Source organism: Pleurodeles waltl, chromosome 10, assembly GCF_031143425.1.
Source record: "Pleurodeles waltl isolate 20211129_DDA chromosome 10, aPleWal1.hap1.20221129, whole genome shotgun sequence".
Lineage (NCBI taxonomy): Eukaryota > Metazoa > Chordata > Amphibia > Caudata > Salamandridae > Pleurodeles > Pleurodeles waltl.
The window spans coordinates 1029519854-1029546747 of record NC_090449.1 but is presented as its reverse complement, the minus strand read 5'-3'; positions in this window follow the sequence as shown (position 1 = coordinate 1029546747).

The following is a 26894-nucleotide window of genomic DNA, read 5'->3' as shown; positions in this document are numbered from 1 at the left end:
AGTTTATTTGATCTTACTAAAAACCTTTCTTTCTATCACACTTTGGAATTACAAAAACAATTGTTTTGTTTGTGCTTTCCTAACTGCTGAGATGTTTTTAAATATTTGCACCAGTGCTTGATTTGTGCTTGTTGTTTTTCGGTGCAGAGCACGGCACTTATTTTTGAGGGCCAGAACTTATTTTTTTGCCTCAAGCATTTACTGTGAGCAAAAGACAAATATGGGAAAGCAGGAGGAAGAAAAAAACAAAAAAGCGCCACAATGGGAGAAAGCAGGAAGCTGCAAGAGTGAGTTGAAGGGGCAGGGAGTGGCTGTAAATGGATTAAAGCGGCCCGAGATGGCTTCAGGATTACGCCACCTCAGTATTATGTGTTCGCACATTTAATTGTAGCAGCCGCATGTTTAAGAGGAGAGCTTTGGGCACCAGTACGTTTTTATTTACAAATTTTGCGCAGTTCATTTACAGGTATTTAAATGCTGTTGTGTGTTAGAAAACAAACAGATATGCTACTGCATTTCCTTTTATACTCCTTGTACCCCAGCAAGATTGTCACCAACCTCCATGTTAAAGAATAAACATCAGTTTATCAAAAGACATTCACCTCCATTAATGAGCGCACAGCAAATGTGACAAGATGAAGCCGAAATTTAAAGACATCTTTATTGCTCATTCACCTTCTAAACTCCAGCATGGTTATTTCAGGGGTGGTGCTGCATCAGCCCCGCATCCCTACTTCCAGCTCCTATGGTCAGTGGTCACCTTCCCTGGGACCCTACTGTGATAGCCACCTCTACTGACGCACTTTCAGGGCCAGACTGGCTGTACCGGACAGGGGGCCTTTCCCCAGAGGAGGGTGAGGGCTGCTTTTGTTCCTGGTTGGCCTGTTTTGTAGCAGTGCCACAGTTTTACAAGTAATACAGAATTCCTTGTGTATACAACAGTGTTCAGGCAACAATAAAAGTGCCAAGATAACTCTGGTGATTAATGTACCTGCTGGAGAGAGCTCAAGTTTCCTGTTGTTGCAGTTCTGACTACTCTGGGGTAGCGCAGAGGGTTAATATACCTGCTGCAAAGAACATGTACTATGCAGATCAGAGATCGGGGTTTTATGTGCAGTGCTCAGTAGGATACAGCTTTTGTCCTAGGGATCCTTTTGTTGCTGTGCAGTTCATAAGTTACAATCATAATCTAGCACAGTGAGCTATGAACTGTCATCAAAGAGCTGCATGAAAACTGCATGGTCCACGTTAGAAAGTTATGTTTTTTTCCCCACACTTTGATTATCCTAATATTGCTAAAAAAGGGTTTGTTTGGCTAGAAATAAACTGTTATTAGTAAAGTCAACCTTACTCGCTGTGTTAAATCCTTAGTTTATGCTTCCCCAGACCAAGTACTCGTAAGAAGTTCCTACCACTATGGAGGACATTTTTGTCAACATTTTCTATGCACCAATTACACATGAATGGTTCATTATTCCTGTATGTGTGTGTGTGTTGTAAAGTGCTCCAACACCATACGCTGGTAAGAGAGGCGCTATAAAACAAATGTAATGCATGTGAGAGAGGGGCTATGGGGGGATGAGGGAATTCAGAGGTTTCCTGCTAAAATGTAATGCTGGGTGAAGGTGCGTCCAGTGACTAGAAGCAGTTCGATCCGTGGCACAGACTTTTCTGCAAGAAGCCAACTGTTAGAGGGTGATGGTGAGGGAATCATTGAAGAACCTCAATAAAGATTGCTCTATACTGGTACTCTGTAAGGTCATCATTTCCTATGCTTTAGAAACTAACACAATTGAATTTATAATGAAAATGTGTTGTAGAATGCACCTTTGTTGCCATATTCTTCAAATTTCCTTCGGGCGGAGACCCCCCAAGCCTCATGGTAGTGGTCATGCTCACTCGATATGAACCTTACGGTGGCTGATCTGACAAAATTTCCCACGCTGCTTTGAGTTCCCAGTCCTGTCCTGCACACTTTCTTGCTGCATGCATTTCCTCATTCTTCTTGAGGTTTTTGCAAACTGTCACTCCTCCTAGAAACTGTGACAAAGATGAAACAATGTCAGGAAATTGGCAGAATTTCCAAAATCTACAGGAAATTAAGAAATATTTTGTTTCTTGCAGAAAAGTCTATGCCACTGATTAAACTGCTTCTAATCACCTTCACCTAGCTTTACATTTCAGCCAGAAACCTCTGAATTCTGGGAGTTGTAGTTTCACCTGTTCCATTCTAAATATGGCTCACTAGAAGGGTGAACAGTTTCTCCATCAGGGAGACAGAGTAAACTACTCCATTGCCCTGACGGAGATGCTGCCCGCCTTATTTAGAAATGACCAGCAAGCTGGTAGTCATTTCTAAAGCATTGGCAGGAACCAGTGTCACAGTGGTTCCTGTCAATTCTGTTTACAGTTGGTGCAGGGCTCTGTCAACATGATGGAGCCGTGCACCAACCTATTTTATTTTTTATTTTCAAAAAGAAAATTGTGAAGCAGGATTGTCTTTTTGATAATAAAAAATAAAATGCTCCCCTCACCATGGGACTATACCTACTTGGAAGATAAAGGTCTGCCCTCCTGATTTAGATGTGGGCATATCATAGGTTTAATCATGGTGGAGACTACTCCGTCTTTGTTGTGATTAAACCACTCCAAAGGCCCTGCCGAGTAAGGACTGTCGGAGCCAGGCCTCTAATTCTGCACATCTGATTTAGATGGATGGAATTAGAGGTCATTTCTTGCTGCCTGTCACCGACAGGATTACCCTTGTGGTAAAGGGCAGTGAAAACTGCTAAATGCTCCCCTCACCATGGGAGAAGACTCCCATGGCGAGAGCAGCATTTTCTTTTTTATTTCCAAAAAGAAAATACTGCTTCAGCATTTTCTTTTTTTAAATAAAAAAAACAGGTTGTGCAGGGCTCCATCATGTTGACAGATCCCTGCACCAAAGTGTAAACAGCACTGCCAAAATAGAAATCCGCCCTAAGTACCTTCATGCAGAAAGGTGTTTGCTTAAAACCAAAACTAGTTGAAGGTTACATTCATGACAGAGGGCGGTGCTTGGACAGATCCTTTAAAGGTATTTATGTGTTTTGTTTCAGATAGAATCATGACAGATCTTATTGAACAATCAGAGTGCTTCAAACAGTATGTATGCAGTGACATCTGCCCTACAATATGAAAGAGTTTGCATGGCGTGCACTGAGGCTAGGCCTCGTGCTTGGTAGCCCTGGATTGGATTGCTGGGCACCTGAACAGCCATTCTATGAATGCCAGAGGCAAAGTGCCCAGGAAACCCGGAAGTACACTGCATCCTGTTTGTCAAGTAGGATGGATGAGGTCATCAGTTATGCAGGGCTGAGTGAGTGGCAGTGCCTGCTGATGCATATCAGGTGAGATCTGAATGAATCCAGCTCACATCTGAAGGGGAAGCAGAGCTTGCACATGGTCTGCTTGCAGGGTGGCCCAGAGACCTACACATGGTGAGCAGGGAAAGGACCATCTAGTCTCGAGGATCGTGGCTGGTGCCTTCTGAGGACAGACAATGGACTGGGATTCGGCCCTGACTAATTACCAGTAGCTGAGATTAATTCAAGTATTCCATCCATCTCCTTTTTGTATACTTCTCTGAGGACAAACATCATCGCTAGGGACCCAAAGGCCGGGCAGCCTAGCTAGAAATTAGTGTCAAACCACCGATGAGTAGATTCCATACAAACATCCTGGTGCCCAGGCTGTTTACACAAGGCACAGTGATGCAAAGAACTAAGAGGAGGAACTCAAACCTAATGACTTCTAAATGGTAGTGAGGGTGTGATGAACTGAGATTCGCTTGATAGGTTACTTATAGTTACCTTAAGGCATGAGTTATAGTCTCTTGAGATAAGTATAACTATAACTTGTGAATTTATATGGTTTGTGAGTGTAAAATCTGAATCTAACTATAACTTTCTTGTAACCTTTGTTTTTTCAGTGAATTTCTACGTTTTTTAAATTCTATTTCCGAACTATAATGTCCCTGTAACCTTTGTTTTTTTCAGATAATTTCTGAGTTTTTTTTTAATCTTAAGTAATATTTATTCACCTTGCGTTAATCCAACCCTCGCCGTGCACAGATTTTGGCTGTGCACACTGAGGTTGGCCACAGGGCCTGGTGGCAACCACCCCCTACCCCCAGGCATCCAATCCCGGGTCAAGCAATGGCCTTTGGCCTTGCACGGTGGGCGTTGGTGGCAGGGCCTGATCTGCAGCTAGGCCCTCTCGCCAACCCCCCAGGCACCCAACCCCATGCCACACACGGCCATCAGCCATGTGCGGCAGGGGTTGGCGTCAGGGCCTGGCCTGTGGCCAAGCACTGCAGCAAACCCCTAGTAGGCATCTAACCCCGCTCCATATCCTCTGCACCAAAAATGCTCTGGGGGCCTTTTGGTAAGCTGTCCATCAAGCTGGAAAAGATTGGGAAGACTGTTGCATGCCACTAGTGTATATGGGGCGGGCCCAAATGAGCAGAGTTTTTAGGTCATTTTGCACATTTGCATATTCGTAGTAATTAAAAGGACAAACTATGATCTCTACTTTCATCAGGAGAGTACCAGAGGAAAGATCCCACCCATTACAGTCATTACAGAAGAAAGTGCGCTCCAACAGAGCAAGGATGCATTCACCACCATCAAGTATTTCAGATCGTTTTTCAGGGTTAAATTGCAGAGAAAACACCCTTGCTTTGCCTTGAATGAGTTCAAGAATTAGTGAGGATTTGTCCTTTACAGAAGCGGAGCTTCAAAGGGGGCACCTCTATGCCTATATTTGTAAGTTCTTCCCGTTGAGGTTTAATTTCTGTGAAATAAGCATCAGTGCCAGAATGGATCTTCACCTGCTTATGTATCCAAAAAGTTTGGTGCAAAATGTCTACCTAACTGGAGTACTTTCTACTGGCTAATTAGTAACTGTATAGTGCACATTCTACAATAAGCCTGCATAAACGACCATGCAGTAATGTCTCCATTGACCATGTGTGGTGTAATTTTGGCAATATGATCGTGCTTTGCGCATCTTCATTCTGAAATCTGCGCCAACTTGAATCCTCATATAGATAAGACGGTACTTCCTCTTAATTATATGAAGTAAGTGCTTCTCTTTTTAATTCCTCTGCGTCACAAACGCATGGTGGCCTTTTTGTGAGCTGTCCATCAAGCTGCAAAAAGGCAGGAAGAGCTATGCATACCACTAACATATAGGTGGTGGGGCAAAACGGAAGGAGCTTTGGGGTCATTTTGTGCATCTGCATACTCACAGTTATTAAAAGGATGAATGATGGACTCTACTCTCACCAGGAGAGGACCGGAGGAAACATCCCACTCTTCAAAGTCACTACAGAATAGATTGAGGTCCTACAGAGCAAGGATGAATTCACCGTCATCATTTATTTCTGACCGTTTTGTAAGGTGGAATTGCAGAGAAAACACCCTTGCTTTGCCTTGGATTAGTTCAAGAAGTTAGGAGTATTTGTCTTTTACAGAAGCGGAGCTTCAGCAGGGCACCTGCTATGTTTTTATTTGTAAGTGCTTCCCGTTGAGGTTTAATTACTGTGAAATGAGCATCAATGCCAGAATAGATCTTCACTTACTTACTTATCCAAAAAGAGACCTTAGTTTGGCACACATTGTCTACCCAACTGGACTGCTTTCTACTGGCTATTTAGTAAGTGTTACCTTGTTGGGTATATGTATAGTGCACATTCTACACTACTGCTGTGTAAAGGACCACAAGGTAATGTCTCCAGTGACCATGTGTGGTGTAATTTTGGTAATCTGATTGTGCCTCAAGCATCTTCATACTGAAATCTGTGCCAACATGAATCCTCGTATAGAAGAAGACAGCAAGACTACAAAGAGTTGAATCTCCACCAAACAAGGGTACTTCCTCTTAATTATATGAAGTAAGTGCTTCTTTGTTTGATGGAGATGTGCTCATATTCATCTGCATCACGAACGCCCAGGGGCCTTTTGGTAAGCTGTCCATCAAGCTAGAAAAAGGCGGGAAGAGCTATGCATACCACTAACGTGTATGGCAGGGCCAAAGGGACGGAGCTTCGAGGTCAGTTAGGGTATTTTCATACTCGTAGTAATTAAAAGGATGAACAATGGACTCTGCTTTCACCAGAAGACGACAGGAGGAAAGATCCCTCTCGTCACAGTCACTACAGAAGATATTGCACTCTGATAGAGCAAGGATCCATTCTGTGTACAGAGCATCGGTGTCAGAATGGATCCTCACTTGCTTCTTTATCCAAGAAGAGTACACAGTTTTGCACTAAACTGTGGATTCTTCTAGACCACAGAGGGAGCCTCAATTCCCCCCTGTGGTCCTATTGCTCCCACACGTAGAAAGCAGCAAGAAATGTTGCTCCCTGCGTGCGGAAGCAATTTTTTCATATTGTTTTTCTGCTGGCTTGACAACAGGCAGGAAAACAGATGAAAAGTCCACTCCCAGCAGGAGGGATCAGTTTTCCTGCTCCCGTCCGCTGGGAGCAAATGTACAGTTTACTCTTGGTTGGCAGAAGTTGACATAGCTCCCGCCAACTGACAGCAAACTACTATGTCCCAAGGGTGGGCACCTCGGGACATAGGAAGCTGGTCCGGGGGGCGAGGATTGGCGGTCCCCAGGGCTATTAATGGTTCTAGAAGGGGGGGGGGCTCCTTTCTTTTTTAGGGCCAGCCCTGGGGAGGTGGTGGTCCCCCGCACAGAAAATGACCCAGAAGGGGGGCTGTGTGGCCACCTCCTTTTATACAAATTGGCCTTGCCCCGGAAAGGTGGTGGTCCCGGTGGCTGAATATGGCCCGGGAGGGGGGCCGTGCCCCTTTCACATTTACTGTGTCCCAGGGAGGTGGTGGTCCACGGAGCAATTTGTAACTCTGGAGGGGGGTCCACATGACCCACCTCTTATTACATGGTCAATGGTAATTCAGCAGTTATAGTTATAGTTATAGTTATAGATATACTTATGTTATGAATCTATAACTCGTTGCCCAAAGTTACTTTCCGGCACAAGTTATAGTTTCTTCAGATAAGTATAACTATAAGTATAACTATAACTGCTGAATTTCTATGGTTTTGTGTGGGTAAAACATCAACCTAGCTATAACGTCCCTGAAACCTTTGTTTTTTTGGAATAAAATATTGGCTATTCGGTGAAACGGAGCGCAGTGGTTTCCCTTCTTTTGGATTTTTTTGGATTTACATAATGAGGAGGAATGGTCTACCTCCTACCACTGGCACGGGCAGTCTGAGTGCACCGTGTCAGAATTGTGACCTCTTGTTTGGATTTTTATATATATATATATATATATATATATATATATATATATATATATATATATATATATATATATATACACACATATATATATATATATATATGTATATATATTTATATATATAAAAAAGACAAAAGTCACTTAGCTGCTAAATCCTATTGAACGGGCCCTTCCATCATGATAGTGGCAAAGCGCGTATTAAATCACAACCAAATCTAACAATAACGGAGCAGTCACGGGTAAGTAGACTCAAGATTTATTACATAGCCAGACGTGGTTTGGCAAAAAACTGCCTTTCTCAATGGCGTTGATGTGCACCAGAAGTCACATGACATGCACTTTTAAGAGGACTGACACACTTCCATTTGATATTTAACCATGGATGGCGAACACTAGGCACTACGCCTCCATGGAATTTATAGCCAGCCTAGCGTTATCAAAGTATATACAGAACAGTTCAAAGTACACACGAAAGTACGGGGTTCTCTAGAAGCGGACGTCGCGGATATTAGCGTAGTCCTAGGTTGTATGTATTCCTATTTGGAAGGGTAACGTCAGTGGAATGTCAGTTGGAAATTACCGAGTGGAACAGCGAGGGGTGGGAAGAAGGGAATTTCCTTTTACGGACTAGGTGGTCTCACACACTATATAGTGTCATGCTTCATCATTTGATCACCTAGACCCACCCAGGTAGGACATTGCCACCTGGGCGGACTCAACCTCACTGTTAAAGGAACAGGAGGGAGTGCGTAAATAAACTTGTTTCTGGAAAGATCGGGATCCAGCTAATCTACTGAAAAACTAAAAACACCTAAGCAGACACCTGTGAAGAGCAACAAATTTAATGGTGGTGTCTGTCTGGTGTAGTTAAAAAGGGGGGGTTGGGACACCTCTGTGAGGACAAGGACTCACAGGGTCACCTAACTAATTACTAGCCAACATGTTTCTGCCCTCAAAAGTGAGCCAATGAAGGTCTCGGGGCATTCGTCAGGGCCTAGGATCCCTACGTCTCACGTTGGAGGAAAATACTCTATGGGGAAATCAAAGAGTGAAAAAATGAAAAAAGAATGTGTCACAAGCGGTCCAAGGAGAGGACGAAGTAGGCGCACGGCGAGCGTCCCCTTTGATGTATGTGTGACTATAAGGGGACACTCCCCCTCCTGGATACCAGAGGCTAGCTGCCTCTAAGAAAAGGGCCGCCTCAAGGTAATTCCTTGGGTAATGTAGATCATTCTTTTTTCATTTTTTGTTTATTTACGCACTCCCTCCTGTTCCTTTAACAGTGAGGTTGAGTCCGCCCAGGTGGCAATGTCCTACCTGGGTGGGTCTAGGTGATCAAATGATGAAGCATGACACTATATAGTGTGTGAGACCACCTAGTCCGTAAAAGGAAATTCCCTTCTTCCCACCCCTCGCTGTTCCACTCGGTAATTTCCAACTGACATTCCACTGACGTTACCCTTCCAAATAGGAATACATACAACCTAGGACTACGCTAATATCCGCGACGTCCGCTTCTAGAGAACCCCGTACTTTCGTGTGTACTTTGAATTATAGGGAGCTAAGTACGGAGTGTTCCTCCATAGTTATCCCCCCTCCTCCCTCTTCCTCTCTCCATGTGTAATTATACAGAACAGTTCTCAACTTGTCCCGATGTCGACATCCATGAGCACATTTTCACTGCAGTAGTTCTTTAAACCATTGTGGACAATAGCCACACTGAAGCCAAGTCCCAACATGGCTGTCAACATTTCTGGTTGAATTGTTGGCAGCCAATCAAATCTCAGCACGAGATTGGGAGGATTCACTGAGCCTTCGCGTCCCTATATATACAAGTTTGGATTTTCTCAAATTTCTCTAAAACTACTAAATGAATTTACACCGAATCTTAAGAAGGGCACTTTCTGGACCAGGCCCTAGCTTCCTGCCAAAGTTGGTGTAATTCTGTCCAGTTGTTTCTGAACTATCGCTGTTCAAAATCCCTATAGTAAAATGAATGGGGAAAAAGCGTTTGGGACCCCCCCTTTTTCTTGGCCCCCTGCTTGATGGATCACCCCAAATCTTTCCAGACAGACGCTGAAGTGAGCGTTGTATTTTCTTGGAAAATTTCGTGAAGATTCATCAAAGAGTGCCAAAGTTATTAGCAAAACAAAAAACACTTTTTATATAGAAACTAGTTTCTAACTATACCTATCTAGTGGTGACTGCCACTAGCTACTAGGTATATATATATATATATATATATATATATGCAAAACAACAAAGAAAATATCTCTGGGTAGTTCCGAGTTTAGGTGTACAGCGGCTCCTTTATATGGTGCTCCCTACTACACCATTGGCACTCTAAATCTGCTCACCTCAAATTTCTGTTTTTATAGCAATGTTTTTAGGCAAAGGATCAGCAAAGTGCCGTCCACACTGACCTAGAAAGTGACAAAGGTGGCCATTATGACCCTGGCGATCTTTGACCGCCAGGGCCAAAACGACGGGAGCACCGCCAACAGGCTGGCGGTGCCTCCCGGAGTATTTGGACAGCGGCGGTAGCGCCGCGGTCGCACCGCCGGGGCCGGCGGTATACCGCCATTTCAGCCCCGGCGGTGATAATCCGCCAGGGCAGCGCTGCAAGCAGCGCTGCCCTGGGGATTATGACTCCCCTACCGCCAGCCTGTTTCTGGCGGTTTGCACCGCCAGGAAGAGGCTGGCGGTAAGGGGACTCAGGGGGCCCCTGGGGGCACCTGCACTGCCCATGCACTTGGCATGGGCAGTGCAGGGGCCCCCAGGCAGAGCCCTGTCGCGCATTTCACTGCCCTATTTCGGGCAGTGAAATGCGCGACGGGTGCTACTGCACCCGCTGCACATCAGCATTGCCGCCGGCTCAATTACGAGTCGGCGGCAATGTTGATGTGACTTTTCCGCTGGCCCAGCGGAAAAGTCAAAATAGGGAGCCAGCCATACCGCCAGCAATGGCAGTATTCTGGCTCCCGCTACCTCGGCGGTCTGCCATGCAGACCGCCGAGGTTGTAATGACCCCCAAAGTCTTTTGCCATTTTTTTAGCAAAATATTTAAGCATAGAATTAGCTAATGCCATCCATGGCAAGTTGAAAAACGCCAAACGCCTTTTACCAATCCAAGTACACTATTACAGTATTGGATTGGTAAAATACCATCCAAGCCAACTTGGAACAGATAAAAGTAACCCCTCGCACATGTTTGGCTCTTCTTATGAGCTCCTAAGAGAGATCTAGCTTTGTCCAGTCACAAGGAAGCATCCAGTATGAGTCAAAACCATACCTTTTCAGGCTTAGAGTGCTGTATAAATTATGCATAAAAGGAAGCAAGGAACTCTGGGAAGTTTCCAAGTTTAGGTCGAGAGTGGATCCTATATAGAGCACCTTCCAACACCAGCGACACTTTGAATCTGCTCTCCTCAAATGCCTGTTTTTCTAGTAGACTTATTAGGCATAACATTAGCGCAGAGCCATCCATGCAGAGCTGGAAATCGACAAAGCGCCTGATTTATATATTGGCGGACGCGTTACTCTGTCACAACAGTCACAGATATCCCGTCCGCAGAACTCTAAATCCCATAGATTACAGCAAACCTTTAAGCATAGGATTAGCTAGTGCCATCCATGGCAAGCTGAACAGTAGCAAAATCCTTTTACCATTATAGGCACAGTATTGCAGCTTTAAAATGGCAAAATACCATGCAAGACCACCTAGAATTGAAAATATATAGGCCTTACTTTCCCACGTAAAGCGCTGTAACATCCTGGGGCCACATTAACGCTATATAAAACTGCGAACATAAATACGCTTATAAAGACACATGGATGAACTATTTGGCTTGTTATTAATTTGCTACAACTAACTGTAGTTGCAAAAAGGCCCTTAAACTATGTGTATCTGAGATGAGTATCTATTTCATCCCAGTCCATGGACATTATTTAGGGGTCGCAGCTGTGACCCCTGGCTTGCCCTATGTGACCCCTGGCGGCAGAGGTGTCAAATTCAGTTCCAGGATTACTGTGACAGCTTGTCCTTAGGGACGTCAGTTAAGGCCCCACTGTCTTCGTTTTCTGTCAAAAAAAACGTATTACACTAAAATGTGTGTGTAAGGGAAAGTGGAGGTCAAAGGGCATGCAATGTCACTTCCGCCACCCCTGGTATTTTGGTAAATTGAAGTCCATGTCCCCGTCCTAGCTTTTTTGCGGAAAAGGTAGTTTGAATTTTACTAGTCCCAGCAAGTTATGAAATGTTAGCTAAAAAGTAGAAAGTTATCTGAAGGTGCCACTCTTGTCGTGGGAACCACTTGAAGTTCCAGTCCTGCTTTTTGCATTTCCTTTTACATTTATTATTTGTTGCTGAAATGGTGGGGATTCCATTACTTCCCCTGGGACATAGAGCAAGGCACAGAAGAGCCATCTATTTTTTAAAGCAGTGACTAGCAAAACTGTGCAGATGTACTCATGGTGGTTTGATGCTTACTGTGTTGTGAAGTTCTTCACATGGAATACATGACAGTAATATAACTTCCAAGAAAACGAGCTTCAGTGAGAACTAAGGCTGTTTACACAATGCGTGGAGGCGTCTCTTGTGGTTGAGTACAAAACCACTGGTAACGAGCCGAGAAACGCGATAGGTGGAGGGACGCAACTTTTTGGCAACTCACAGAAAGATAAAAAGTTTAGAGACTCAAAAACTGCAGGGGCGGCTCTTCCGCGATGGCGGATAAGTGTCGCCCCCCGCCTAGGCAGCAGCTGTAAAACTTTTACATAAAAACATAATAAACTATGTTTATTATGTTTTTACTGAAAAAGGGGCAGGGCCACAGGCGTGACAGGGACTGAGGGGGAGAGCACAGCACTCCCCCTCAGTGCGCATGTATGTTTGGCCAGCCGTCTCAGGCCGGCCAAACATACATGCGCAGTAGGCTCTGTCCAACCTGGCAACGCAGTGCCGTGATTGGAGAGAGCAGGCAGAGGCTCTCACTCTGCCTCAGAGCACACAGCCAGGGCGCTCCGTCCAATCTTACTGCTGCTTTCATGCTGCCAGCGGCATGAAAGCAGCAGTAGGATTGGACGCAGGGCAAGCTGGGAGCCTGAGTCTGTCCCTGCAGATGAAGAGCAGTTCGGAGGTGGTGCGGCGAAACAGGTAGGTTTCTTTTGTTTATTTATTTTTGTGGTCGTGGTCCCCCCAACACATCAACGCCGCCCTTTATCCCTCCTGCGAGCTGTGACTGGAAAACGGTCTTTGACTTAGGTCGTGTTTCCAACCTTTGCTGGAAATTTCACTTCACCAGTTGCAAATGGCATCTACTGGGTCCACTTGTAGCATATTTATTATTGGCCACTGGACGTTGATTGGACCACCAGAAAAAAATGAAGGGATGCTCTGATGCCCTCATAATTAAAATCACCGACTAGAATCTGTGTACAGCGGTAGGCAGCCATAAACAGTGCCAAGGTGCCTCTGGAATCAACTAGATTTGTCTCCAGCGCAGCTCAGAGGATGCCCAAAACCATGTGGTACCAGTTGGATGCAGTACAGACCTTCAGAAACTGAGTGTGTAATGAGACAGAATGTGTAGTGGAGACTACAGTTGTTTCAAGCTATGGAGCAGACCTTGCACAGGGAGGACCAGGATTTGCCAGAAACATCATTCAATATTTACATTTACTTTTGGATTAAAAAATAGTATTTTAAATAAATAACATGAGAGAAGACCAAGGCAATAAATCAAGAAAAGTAAGAACAAAAATAAAATAATAAAAAATAAATAATTCAAAATAACGTAATTGAACAACAATGAAATAATTAGTGGTTTGATCATTAAGGGGGAGCCAAACAAACTTTTTTTAAACTTGAAGAGGCTCTGCATAAAAAAAAACGTTTGCCATAATGTCAGGAGCAGAAGAAGTGACATCACACACCTTTTTTTTATCTCTGATGACATCATATGGTTCACTCCTGGTCTTTCACTTAGCAATGCAACATTTTACTATTTGCTTCTGACAGACTCGAGAAACACAACTATCCGAAAATAACTTGTCTTCTTGGAGCTGTTTACGATCTGTGCCAGTCCCAGCATCCAAGGACAAATCACGAACTAGAGCCTACTGTCCCTTGCTAGCCCAAACTGATTTTCATGATCTCAAACTGCCCCCAGCATTTAAAGAACCATGTCCCAGATTTAAGAAGGTCTAGTGCCTCCATGTGCCACATAAGCATCATTGTTTATGAAGCTAATATGGCTCATCAAGGCCAAATTTGCTGCACCAGATTTACAAAGTGACGCAAGCAAGCATTGCGCCACTTTGTAACCCTTTGCGCCACATGATGCCTGCGCCAGGCATATCGTATGCAAGGGAGGCATTCCCCCATTAGGGGAACCGCAAAAATGGCGCAGTGGAATCTATGCGATTCCACTGCCACAGTTTTAGCAGATATTTTTAATGCCTGCTCAGAGCAGGCTTTAAAAGGGGGCTCAACATTAGTGTTAATGGGCCCCTATGTGCCTTGCAGGATTAGCACCAAAATTGTTGGCGCTAATCCTACAATGTACCACATTAGTGTAAAAAATGTTGACGCTATTGTCCATAACCTGCGCCCTGGTGTGCTGCATGTTTAATATGGCGCACACATGCTATGGGGTGCAAGAAAAGTAGCGCTGCATATAATGTAGCAGCACTTTTCCTAAGTTTGGGCCCATGTTCGTTATGAAAAAGTTAATTGTGTCATTTTGATCTTAGAAAGATGAATGGCTGAACTTGGCCCACCAGATGTGGACCTGTGATCTCACAGTTCTATCAGGCACTGACCACACTAAGCAATGAAATTGCATGGTGCAAGCATTATGCTGCTGAATACATTTTTGGTCATTAAATAAAGGGTGCCGTGGTGAATGACAGAAGCCAGGTTTTCCTTAGGAAAGTAAGTGCAGTGGTGATTCCAGGCTTTTGAGTTAGTGAAGGGACAGGCATCAATAAATGGAAAGACATAAAGGATATCTTTGTGAACTGAGTTGCCTCAAGGCACTCAGGGCCATATATATGACCCGGTTTGCATCGCTCCTGCACCACGCAATGTGGTGCAAGAGTGACGCAAGCCTTAAGTCAGGTTTTTGAAGCCACGCAATGCCACCTTACATGGCTTCGAGTGGCTTCAAAAATCTGGAGTAAGGCAATGCAGTGCAACTCGCTGTTTTGCCTTACCCAGCGCTAGGGAGGTGTTCCATGGGAGTTACGTGGGTGTTCCCAGGCAAGTCCTGTGGATTTAGACGCATCCCCAGATTTGCAAGAACTTGTAAACATGGGGATGCACTAAAATCTTACGCCTCCCAAGGGGAGGCATTGAGGAGAGATATCTCGATTTCTCCTTGTTTCTTTCTCGTTCTAATGTGTGCTGCATTGTGCAGCACACATAGAAAGAGTAATTTGCCCCCCAGTATTGTGTTTGTGCAGGAAGATGCCCCTTACTGAACAAAAACAGTTCAACATGCAACTTAGGCACCGTTGCACCATGGTGCAAGGGTGCCTGCGTTGGGGCTAGGCAGCCCATTGTGTGCAAGTGCAGGGGAAAGCACTAAGGGCCAGATGTAGGTATGTCCTGAATTGCGAGTCGCAATTCAGGATGCAGGATGGTGTCCCTATCTGCGACTCGCAAGGGGGTCGCAAAGGCCCACCTCATTAATATTAATGAGGTGGGTCGCAATTTGCGACCCCCTTGCGAGTCGCAGCACTCACAGGGATGGTGGCCTGCTGGAGACAGCAGACCACCATGTCTGTGACTGCTTTTAAATAAAGCAGGTGGTTTTTTTTTGTAATGCAGCCTGTTTTCCTTAAAGGAAAACGAGATGCATTACAAAATGAAAAAATGAAACGTGTCAGTTTCATTTTTTCAGAGCAGGCAGTGGTCCATAGGACCACTGCCTGCTCTGAAAAAAAGTTTTTCAGGCCATTCACAAAGGGGAAGGGGTCCCATGGGGACCCCTTCCTTTTTACGAATGGGGTACCACCAGTGTGACACTGGTGGTAACTGCGAGTGCTTTGTGACCGCATTCGCAAAGCAAGGCAGCATTGCGCTGCGACTCGCAATTAGGAAGGGGAACACCCCTTCCTATTTGCGACTCGCAGTCCCGTTTTGCGAGTCGGTAACCAGGTTACCGACTCGCAAAACGGGAATTGGGCATCGCGATGTGGGTTTTCAACGTCGCAAACAGCGAAATTCGCTGTTTGCGACATTCAAAACCTTTGCTACATCTGGCCCTAAATGCCTTAAATACGGTACATTCCTGCGCTTTCCCTTTCCCTGTAATGCATTGTCTCCCAAATAATAATGCTTTACCTCAGTTTGCAGATATGTCCAACTAGCTTTATTAAATATTTTTGTAGCATCTAAGGTCATGATAGCACCTAACAGGAAATGGCCAGATCTACAGAGCCATTGAGGTCATAGATTAACTCGTGTAGCTCTCCACCCCTTAAAAAAATATTTTGATCCTCATGTAGAAGGCCTTCTATCACTCCATTAAACCTCTCAGCCAAGACTTTGGCGCAAATTTTATAATCACAGTTTAGAAGTGATATAGGTCTACATGACTTACAAATGTTGGGATTGTTGCTGGGTTTAAGGATTAGGGTTACAGTGGCTTCATTCCACGAGGAGGGCAAAGGCGACCCTTTCCCAAAAATCTCCCTGAATAAACGTGTCATTTCAGGTAGTCTTATATCTCCCAGGGCTCTGTAGAGTTCCACTGGCAAACCATTGGGAGCTGCTGCCTTTCCTGTTTGATGGACCTTATTGCCTGTTTACCTCGCTGAGGTTAATACTGCTATTAAATTGAGTCTTATTATCCTTGGTAAGTTTACCTAGATCCCCTCCAGCAACCCACTCCTTCACCCGCTCCTCCGTTGTCTCTAAAGTGTCTGTGTCTCAGGCTTCAAAGAAGCAGCGGAAAGCATTTTCAACCTCATCACTGCTTCTTAAACTCACCCTGGAACTACTGCCCTTTATTTCCTTGATTGATTTTCTTACTTGGTCTGATTTAATTTTCCAGGCAAGTGGCTTCCCACAGGTCTCCCCATAATCAAAATGGGCTATTTTACTCACTTCCCACCGCTTCCTAATTCTGGCCTCCAGGACGTCATCCAGCTTATCTACTGAACTTTGTAAGCTATCCTGTAGTACTATTACTTCACTTGGTGCTTACTTTTGTGGTTCCAATTTTTCCTCCACATTCCTTAATTCAGACTCTAATATATTGACCTCCTTATGCTTCCTCTTTTAGGATGATATGCAAGTGATTTTTCCCCTCAGAAAAGCTTTGAAAGAGCCTCACACTGTGGGGTGTATATATATAAGAAAAATGGCGCTGCACACAGTGCAGCGCCATGTTTCCTGCACCTTACGCCCCCTAATGCCACCATGTGTGTGCTGCATTTAAAATACGGTGCACCATGGCGGTAGTTAGCGGACTAGCGTCTGAATTTTCTGATGCTAGTGTGGCACTTTGCAGGATTAGCGTCCAAAATTCTGATGCTAATCCTGCAAAGCAGCTAGAGGCCCATTGCTCTGAGCAGGCATTCAAAGTGACGAAAAAAATGGCGCAAGGAAATCTATTAGATTTCCCTGCGCCATTTTTTTGGCCCCTCCTAATGGGGAAGGCCCCCTTTGCATACATTATGCCTGGTGCAGGCATAATGTAGCGCAAAGGGTTACAAAGTGGCACGACGCATGCATTGCCCCACTTTGTAAATATGGTGCTGGGTTTTTGGCCTGCTAACTCCACATTAGCGTACAAAAATGACACTAACATGGCATTGGAATGGCACTAGAGGCTCTTAAATATGCCCCTGTGTTTGTTGCGGCGTGCCTTCATTAATTCAAAAAACTGCTCTGTCTCTGAGCGGAGTACATGAACCATCTCTTGGTCTAACAATAACAGGGGCCATTGTCCATTGTCCTATTCCGGCCCAAGACTGTTTATACTCTTATAGTACTTCAGAGTGATCCGACATGTGTACCCCCAAGTGCTTAACCTCTTGCAGGTCCCCCTTATAATCTGATCTATTAAAAAATAATCAATCCTTGACTGGTGGCCATATTTCTTATTGTGGAAAGTAGAACCTCGCCTTGACCCAGCCTTCTTTCTCCATACGTCACATACCCCCATCTCTCTTATCCTATTTTTGATAAATGATTGCGTTTTCGGGGAAACAATCGGCCTACTTTCAGGAGCCTATCTAACGTGTCGTCCAGTACTTTATTAAAGTCTCTGGCCATTGTAACTGGGGAGGTAAAATCCAGCAAATTCGAAAACATCATCCTAAAGGGCTTAAATCATCTGTATTCTGACCGTAGTGACCCACTAAAGCAGTGGTTCCCGACCTTTTGACTTCTGAGGAGCCCCGCTTTATCATTACTGGAACCTGGGGACCCCCAGTCAATCATTATTGGAATCCAGGGACCCCCCTCTGATTTAATACTGAAAGCTGGGGTCCCAATCTGTTAAGATTACTTAATTTTCTAAGCAGTCGCGGGCGCCCTGAGGAGGCTCCGCGGACCCCAGGGGTCCCCGGACCACAGGTTGGGAACCACTGCACTAAAGTATAGTTACGATCGTAAACTGTCAACTTGGTGAAGATCCATCTTCCTGATTTATCTTTGATGCTATTTTTGATTAATACATTTGGATGTTTCTTTATTAAAATAGCCACCCCCTTAGTGCTGACATTCTGATTAGTGCAGACCATCTGTTGAACCCTTTTTCTAGTCTTAAAAAGGTCCGTACACTCTTCCTCGGTCAAGCGAGTTTCTTGTAAAATAATGACGTGCTGGGGAGTCCCTCAAGCACTGTAGTAGTGTTGGTCACTCGTAACCATTTATGTTCCACACTAGTATTTTTATAGGAGCTATTTTACACTACCTTCCCACCCATGTAAAAAGGGATGCTGCAAACACCTATGGAACATGGCATAAGCTGAGGCCCCTGAAGACGCTTTTGTTCCATTTTTTCCCCGAATGCTCCCCAACCTGTGCCCTCCTCTCTACCCTTGCCCTTGCCCCCCAGCCCAACACTCCATGCACTCATTCCTGACTCACAATCTGGGCCTTAATCTGGAAAAGTGTAACACATTCCTATGTGGACTTCCTATTCACAAAAGGCATTTTGGAGTTCAAAAAGTACTACTCCTGTGATACTCCATTATATCTTCGTACAAGCCTTCGTAAATTGGCACTAAAACATCTAAACTAGGGAATAGAATGACAATATTCAGGCAGTTTTCAAACGTTTTGAGTACAAACAGAAAGGACTCTGCCCTCTTTGCACTTTTTACTCGGAGTTGGACCTTTCAGGGCTGAGTCACAACAGCATGTGCAAGTACTTAAGTGTGTATACCTGTAGTACTCGTTTCTCTACTCATAAATGCTTTTGTGATTTGTCCACAGAGTGTGCAACCAAGATAGTATGCATTGGGATTAATTTTAGGGAGGGGTGTACGCGTGTGTGTGTGTGTGTGTGTGTGTGTGTACTCGTGCGTGTGTGTGTGTGTGTGTGTGTGGAAATGCTGTACAGATGTGTATTTGGTCTGGCGGAACAGTAGTGCAAGTGTTTGTTTCAGTGAGAATTGTACAATTGTTTGGATGTTGAGCAGATGTTTATTCTGCCTGTGTCGAACAGTGGGACAACTGTTAGTTATGGGGAGGGGTGCACAATCGTAAGTGAATAGATGTGCATGGGCGCGTATTTGATCCATACGGAGCAGCAGAGCGCCGCCCGTATTGGATATTTTGAGGCGTGTATGTGAGCGAGTGCCTAAACCTTGTACAGATGTGTATTCTGTCCATTGTGTTACTTTTTTAACACAGAGGTTGATGACTGGTGTGAAGGTGATTACTTTTTAATGTACTTGTTACTAATATTGCATCCAACGTGCTGGTGTTCCAATCTTACCTGCATGGGAATCCATGTTGTAGCCAGTCATTCTTCAAGACCTAGAAGACATTTCTACAAAAAGTTAACTTCACTATCAATGTCAACCATTTGTTATCGATTTTTTATTGACCTCTAATGATGTCCAGAGCTCTGTATCAGTTCTTGATTTGTTTGTCCTAACATTCAGAATTCTCTATCCATTCCTGATTAATCTCCACATATTTTTGTACTTACTTTTTCTTTAGGGTGGACATTATTCCAGGGGTGTTTCAGAAAAGTGATGATGCTTTCCAGTCATACATTACAAAATGTAGAGAATGTGTTATAAGATTTACACATTACATAAAGCATTACCTTACACAACATAAAGTAGACATTGGTTAGAGTTTTGCTTGGGTGCACCTTCACTTGTGAGGTGTAAGGAATCACATTCATTCTGAGGAGAGCAAGGTAAAGGCCTTGATCCACCTAAGCTACAAGAGGGCTCAGAAAAGGTGTTTTTCAGTCGACCTTTTAAGGCCTTGAAGGATGAGTAATGATTAATCCGATTGAGCAGGGGTTAGTGTAGAGGTCTTGATGCATCTCTTGGTATCAGTTACTAACTAGTGGCTGAACTTTCCTGACATTGTGAGTTCCTTCCCTATGTAGCGGGATGTATTAAAGGTGATGATGTCACAATAGGTCTTAAAGCCCAGGCAGATATCATCAAACAAAGGAGCATTCTGGAATGTCTATTATTGGTGATTTTTAAGGATGCAATACTGACCTAAGAAAACTCACTGTTTTTCTTTGCACCAGATGGCTCCTTTAAGTTTCAGTACTTAAAAAATCATGTAGGCTGATCTAAGTGCACAGCGAGCTTTGACAGGGGATCATTCACCTTTAATTTTGGTTTGAATTGTTCAAATGTACATGTTTGGGCATCAGTTTAGCAGTTGCATAGAAGATGGCTTTTGGTGGAATGTCCTAATTGCAGAGAGGCCTCTACATATGGATGCGCCACATTTCACCCTATAGCTACTGCGGGTGCAACCACTTTTAGATTCTTAGCAGGTACGGACCTCTTGATTGAATTCAGAAATGTAGTTGATGGTGGACAGCTTTGCCAAGTTTGTTATGTGAGCATCTGCGTTGAGTTTTTTTGTTGCGACACCAGGTGATTTTGCATTGTGACTTGTTCTGGAGCATAGGTCAGCTTCAAGTACTTCAATTTGCCAGTTTCTATCAATGTTCCTGCTTGTCTCACTGCAGGTAATTAAAAACTCTGGGGCATATTTACTGAACACAGCAAGACAGGTTGTGCTGCATTGCATGGACGAGAGAGAGCTGAACAGCGCCATGTTTACAAAGATATGGCACTGTTCAGCTCCCTCCATGCGCTGGTGCACTTGTGGCTGCTTAGCGCTAATGCAGTCACCCTTGCACCGTGGTGCAAACGTGCCTGTGTTACAGGCAGGATTGTTGTTTTTGCAGAAAGGGATACCTCCCTGCACAAAAACAATCCTTGAAGGCATGTTCCTCTTTATATGTGTGCTGCAGAATGCCTCTATATGCCGCCTTGTGTTACTTTGTGTTTACTAAACCATACAAGTCAACTTTCCATGGCTTAGGAGATGAAACAATGGATTTTGCAACAGGCCTGTACCACTGTGAAAGCTGAATTAATTTCCAATAAATTTGCATTGCTTAATAGAAAATGTACCTACTTAAGTGGCCACCATACCATGCACGATCTTAATAAAGAATTTACATTAGTAGTTCAAATAATGTGCACATGTAGAATAAAATGTATTAGTGGATCATATTAATATACTAATGAAGAGCGTTTGCTTAATTTTAATAGGCATGGAATAATTGTGAAATTGTGGACCTAGTCAACAAAGCCTTATGCTAAGTTTCATGGCATAAATAAATAAATGTTTTTATGAGCAGAGAATTTGTTTATTCATTAATCACACTGCGCTGATCAAACGATTTGTAAATGTTTTAAACTTTCTTGTGAGAACTGTCTGCTGAAATGTAGTGTACTACTTACCGATACATTTGTATCCCTGATGCGCGAGAAGCAAATGTTCTCAGGCCTTAAAAATGGCTTCACTGACTGGAGTTATGATTGCAACTAAAAAGTTACCTGACGAAACTGGTGATGGGAACGGGAGAAGAGGAGCCAATCATTGAAGTGTGAAAGACTGTCTAACTATATCATAGATTTGGGAATTAATGTTTATTGGTTCCACGGTCCCGTTCAAGGAGCAAAGCAATTCCTGAGGTCCCTTTCCTCATAGCGTAATTGTGTTTAATGCTGTTGATGCTGATTCCTTAGCTTGATGCCCTTTCTAAGTTGGTTCAGCTAACTTAGAGCCCAACCGTGGCTGAGCCAACCCCCTTCATTGTCCCCGGCCAATGCTGACCAGAGGGATGTCCAACTGACGAAAAAATCACAGCTCGCTGATCCATTCAGGAGAGGTATAACAAAATTCTATTGTTTCTGTTACAGATTTTTGTTCTTTCTTTTAGGTACCAACCGCTATTTTGTTAGAGCCCGAGTTAGATGTTTTCCAAATTTGCTTTTGACTAAATTACGTTTGCATGAAGCCCAAACATACCATTGGAATTGGAGGGTTAGTTAAAGAGTCACATGCTTATAAATGTTATTAACAAAGAATTGATTTTACTCATCTGTCGAATCTAGATATATGCCATCTCTGTTGTTCAGATATTGATGTTATTAATTTGCAATGTAACTCTTGAATGTTTGATGATAAATGCTTTGGTTAGATTTAGATTATTTCGCTGCTTTGGTCAGCCTGTGTTGTTTGTATTTGCATATCACTTGGTTTTGAGATTAATTTAGCATCGTTAATCTAGGGAAATAAACTTTCTAACTTTACTAAAGGGTGTGGTTATTCATGGCCACACGGGTCATGTTGCATGAAGATTACTGACTCAAAGTCTCCGATGTTTGATTTGTTGAACATGTCTTATTGTTGTTAGTTAGGTTATGAGTAAAGTTTGTGCCCATGGTGGAATCACTCTAATCATAGTCAAAAGGTCCATAAAACCTGCAACGTGTCTCCTTATAAATTAATTACCAAAAACCAAACAAGGCCAGACTCGCTCACACCACAAAAGTGATCCAACCGTGATGCAAAATCTTAGAACACCAGGCCCCTGCCTTATTCTGGTTTAGCTTGCCTTCCCAAGAGAGCATCTAATTTTGTATTTAGATGTGCAGCCTTTGAGGTAGACTGTATCAGTTCTTAATTTTCTTGTATTAACATGCTATGTTTTGCATCAATTCCTGGTTGTTATCCATCAATATGCAGCACTTTGTATTGATTCCTGATTATTCTTTATCAACATGCACCATTCCAATGGATGTCTGATTATTTTCATTCTACATGTACCGTTACTATTGATTTCTGATAAATCTCTATTTCTGATAACTTTATTGAGCATATTTCCTCTTATCCTTTATTTCACTACTACAATTTATTACACTAATCTCAGATATCCCGCAGTGCAGTTGATATTACGTCTCTACTACCACACAGATTTTACCATTCAAATGCTGCCACAGCTCGGTGCTTAACCTGTCTATCACTGGTATTATCTGCTATTGTTTTATAATAAAGAATCTCTCCTCAAAGGTTGGCAGCTACCATTTCTGAGATTTGATCCCTTTCCATACTTCCCTCACCTTTATCCTTAATCTTACCGGACTCTAACATGGTGTCCAGTGCACATGCTACGAGCACTAGATATTCGGAACACAACATTCCATTATACTTTGCCTAATTTGGTAAACGCTTCTATCACTTGAACTTACTGTAAATGGTTTTGCCTCTTATTACTAGTAATTAATGATACTGGCAACATAACAATTTCCTTTGCAAGGTAGCAGGGACCGCATCTGAGATTTTACTTCCTCGCTAGTTATATACAGTCTGTTGTCTACTTCATTATCCAAACCAGATCCAACATGGCACCCAGTGTGTGCTCTACACACACAAAATATTTGACATTTGAACACTACAGGATACCATTCCCTTTCAAGCTCTAATGCCTACCACTTAATAGAGTTCATGAAGGAGGTATTTAATACAACCTTACTTTATTTCGAAGCACAATTTTCCATTTAAAGCCCACAATGATTTGCTTCCCATTGCATTGCTCCAGATTTTTTAAGCCATTCAAAGGTTCTTGCTTATCCCCCATAGATGCATGTGTTCATACCAGTGCTTAATTTGTAAATAAAAAGGTGCCAGTGCCCAAAGCCTTCCTCTTAAACACACGGCTGCTTCAATTAAATGTGTGAACATGGAATATTGAGGCGGCGTAATCCTGCAGCCATCTCGGCCTCTTCAATCCATGTAAAGCCACTCCTTGCCCATTTAGCTCACTCTTGCAGCTTTCTGCTTTCTCCCATTGTGACGCTTTTTTGTTTTTCTCTTTCTCCATCTTTCCCATATGTGTCTTTTGCTCGCAGCAAATGCTTGAGGCAGAAGAATAAGCCCCGGCCCTCAAAAATAAGTGCCTATGCTCAGCACCGGAAACAACAAGCACAAATTAAGCACTGATTCATCCGTTGATTGGTGTTACGTCATAAACATGAGCACCTCTGTATCGATTTATGATTCCTGCTATTAACCTGCAGTGTCCACAAGGCTTTAAATGGGCCGGGTCTCAGACTCATTAAAAACGGATATTGAAACATTCAATATCAGGCCCTATGTTCATGTCCTGAACTTCAGAGGCAAAGAGACACAGTGACTTCTGAATAATGAATGTGAAAACGCTAAGGTAATTCATATCAGCAATTTAATTCTGGTTTATGTTTCACATGTTTTCCTAATCTTAACCTCAATCTTGCACTTCATAATAGTGTTTGCTATTTCAAGAATGATGAGTTTTTGTATTTTTTTTCTTGTTAGCTACTACTCTTGTATATTGCACTCTATGAATGAGTGCCTTTAGGTGCTAACAATGGGGCCACAACTGAGCGCACTGGACCTGAGGGTGAAGGCAGTGCGGGTTTCACACAGTGCCTGTCAGTGGGTCAGAAAGGTATTTCTAGTAGATGATCATCCAATCCTTGGACTCTCTGCAGAGCACACAGCACAATGTTCACTTATTTCAGCTGCAATTTTGATTCTGTGCAAAAGTGTGTGAAGGAGTTATCAAACTATTGACAAAGCGAAAATAGAAGAAAGTGCAGTACTTCCAGGTGAGTGGGTGTGTTGTGTGTTTTTTGGGGTGGTGTAGTGAAGGAGATGCGAGGAAGTGCATTCGGGAGATAGTGAAAAGAGGGTGAGGAAGAGGAAAAATGTGAAGTGTAACATGCATGGAGGGGATGTGGAGAGTAAAAGGGCATGCATGTCTGACATAGAGTGAACATAATCGGCGTGATCGAGGCACTCTGTAGACCAGTGGTTCCCAACCTGTGGTCCGGGGAACCCTAGGGGTCCGCAAAGCCTTCTTAGGGGGTCCGCGACTGCCTAGAAAATTAAAAAATAGTAACTGATTAGGTCCCCAGATTTCAGTAATGACTAAGTGGGGGGGTCCCCGGATTCCAATAATGATTCAGTGGGGGTGCCCGGGTTCCAGTAACGATAAAGTGGGGGTCCACAGAAGTCAAAAGGTTGGGAACCACTGCTGTAGACCACCACCTCTTCCACATGCCTCAATAATGTTTAATTCACAGTCTCTTGATTTAAAAAATGTCAATATTAATTACTTACAAGATCATTGACAAAACCAATAGTACTGATGGGTTTTAGATCAGAGGTATCTAACCTCTGCTATAACAAGAGCTTAGCGCAGGGCGTTGTGCTTAGAAATAATTCATGGGTTTAAAAGGACCTGCTCAGAGTTCCTTGTGTGTCAACAGTTTTCAGGCAATAAAAAGAATTTCAAAATAATTCTGGTGATTAATGTTCCTGCTGTGGAGAGATACGAGTTTTGTCTAGTAGCAGATTGGGTTCATCATAATGTAGTGTAGTGGGTTAATGTGCCTGCTGCAAAGATTGGGTACCAGCAGATCACAGAACTGTATTTTATGTAGGTAGGTCAGTGGGTTACAGCTTTTGCCTCATACATCCTTTTGTTGCTTGCAGTTCATAAGTTACAATCCTAGTATGGCACAGTGAGCTATGAACTGCCATCAGACAGCAGCAAACAAACCCAGCCTTTGGTTAACCTACATGTTGCTGAAAAGGGTTTGTTTGGGTAGAAATACATTCTTAATCGTAAAGCAACTCCCAACCACGGTGGGGTTTAAAATCCTGAGTTTGTGCTTCTCTGGAACAAACACTTAAAACATACTGCCTACTAGGATGGGTGACGTGATTCCTACACTTTGTAACCGTAGGTAACATTTCCTATATAGACTGATTCACACATGTATGATACCTTGTCTCTGTATAAATGTACGTGTAATGTAAAGTGCTCTGACACCCTGCGCTGGTAGGAATAGCGCTATAAAACACATGAAATGCATGTGAGAGAAGGCCTGGAGAGACGGGGGCACTGTTAGGGGGGTAGAGAGGGAATCTGTGGAGGAGGAGGTCATTGGTGGAGTCACTGTAGTGTTGACAGCGGAAGTGGTCAACACCAGGAGGAGGAAGCAGGAGAGGGGGGTTTAGAGCCCGACCCCTCCGAAATAGGTGCAAGGTGGTTTGCACCATTGGCGGGAGGGGGAGAGCATAAAAGGGGTATGGGAAGAGCGGGAACGGCAGTGACGTGACGGAGTATGAGGAAGAATAAAGCAAAGTTAAAACACACGCGACTCAGTGTGTTTCATTTGAATAGGCCGACGCTACAGTCACCAAAAAGATTTGAATTAAAGCCGGACCTAATTGTGCATGAGTGTATAAATAATCTATTGGAGCAGAGGGGGCGGCTGGGGGCCGGGTGTGCTTCCTCAGTGGGATCTGGAGGAGGGGGCATTGGAATAACAAAATCACCTGAGATGTGTGTTTTTGGGTGGCGGGGGGGGGGGGGTGAGGGGGGGGCGACGTCCGGTAGGCCTGGCCCTCGGGCGGTGTTCTGCATCCTGTGAATTCAGAAGGGAAGAGGGGGGTGGGCTTGGGGGCGGGGGGGTCGTCTGACTTCAATCCACACCTGCACCCAGCCCCCTCTCTCCGTGCCCACCCGCCCACTCCCTGCCACAATATGCATCATTTTGCCGCCTTTTCCGCTAGCATTTCAGCCCAAAATCTTGTCTCGAAAAATTAGCTTTTCATCGTGAGATGGGAGTCCTTTCATTTCTGACAGATTTGACGCCTGCGATGTATTTACTTAGAGGTAGGGGTGGGATTTGGGGTGACTATCAGGAAACGTCTATCTAACCTCGTGAGTATACGCTCAGGGACGGGCTGGGGCAACAAACAGGCCCTGGCACCGAAATAAAAGTAACCCCCCATTATCGAAACTGATAGCAAAAGAATGGTGCTGTCAGCGACCCACACACATTGATACGTGAGACCGCCCGTCCAGGACTGCCTGGTTGCTCTATAGGTTAGTCCCACCTTGGATACGCGTACAAGTCCCCGAGAGACATTATACTGACTATATAATACGAATAAAGAGCGTTTATTAGCCCATCCTTCGGTGTATTATCTAGACTGCTGGTGAACAGTGG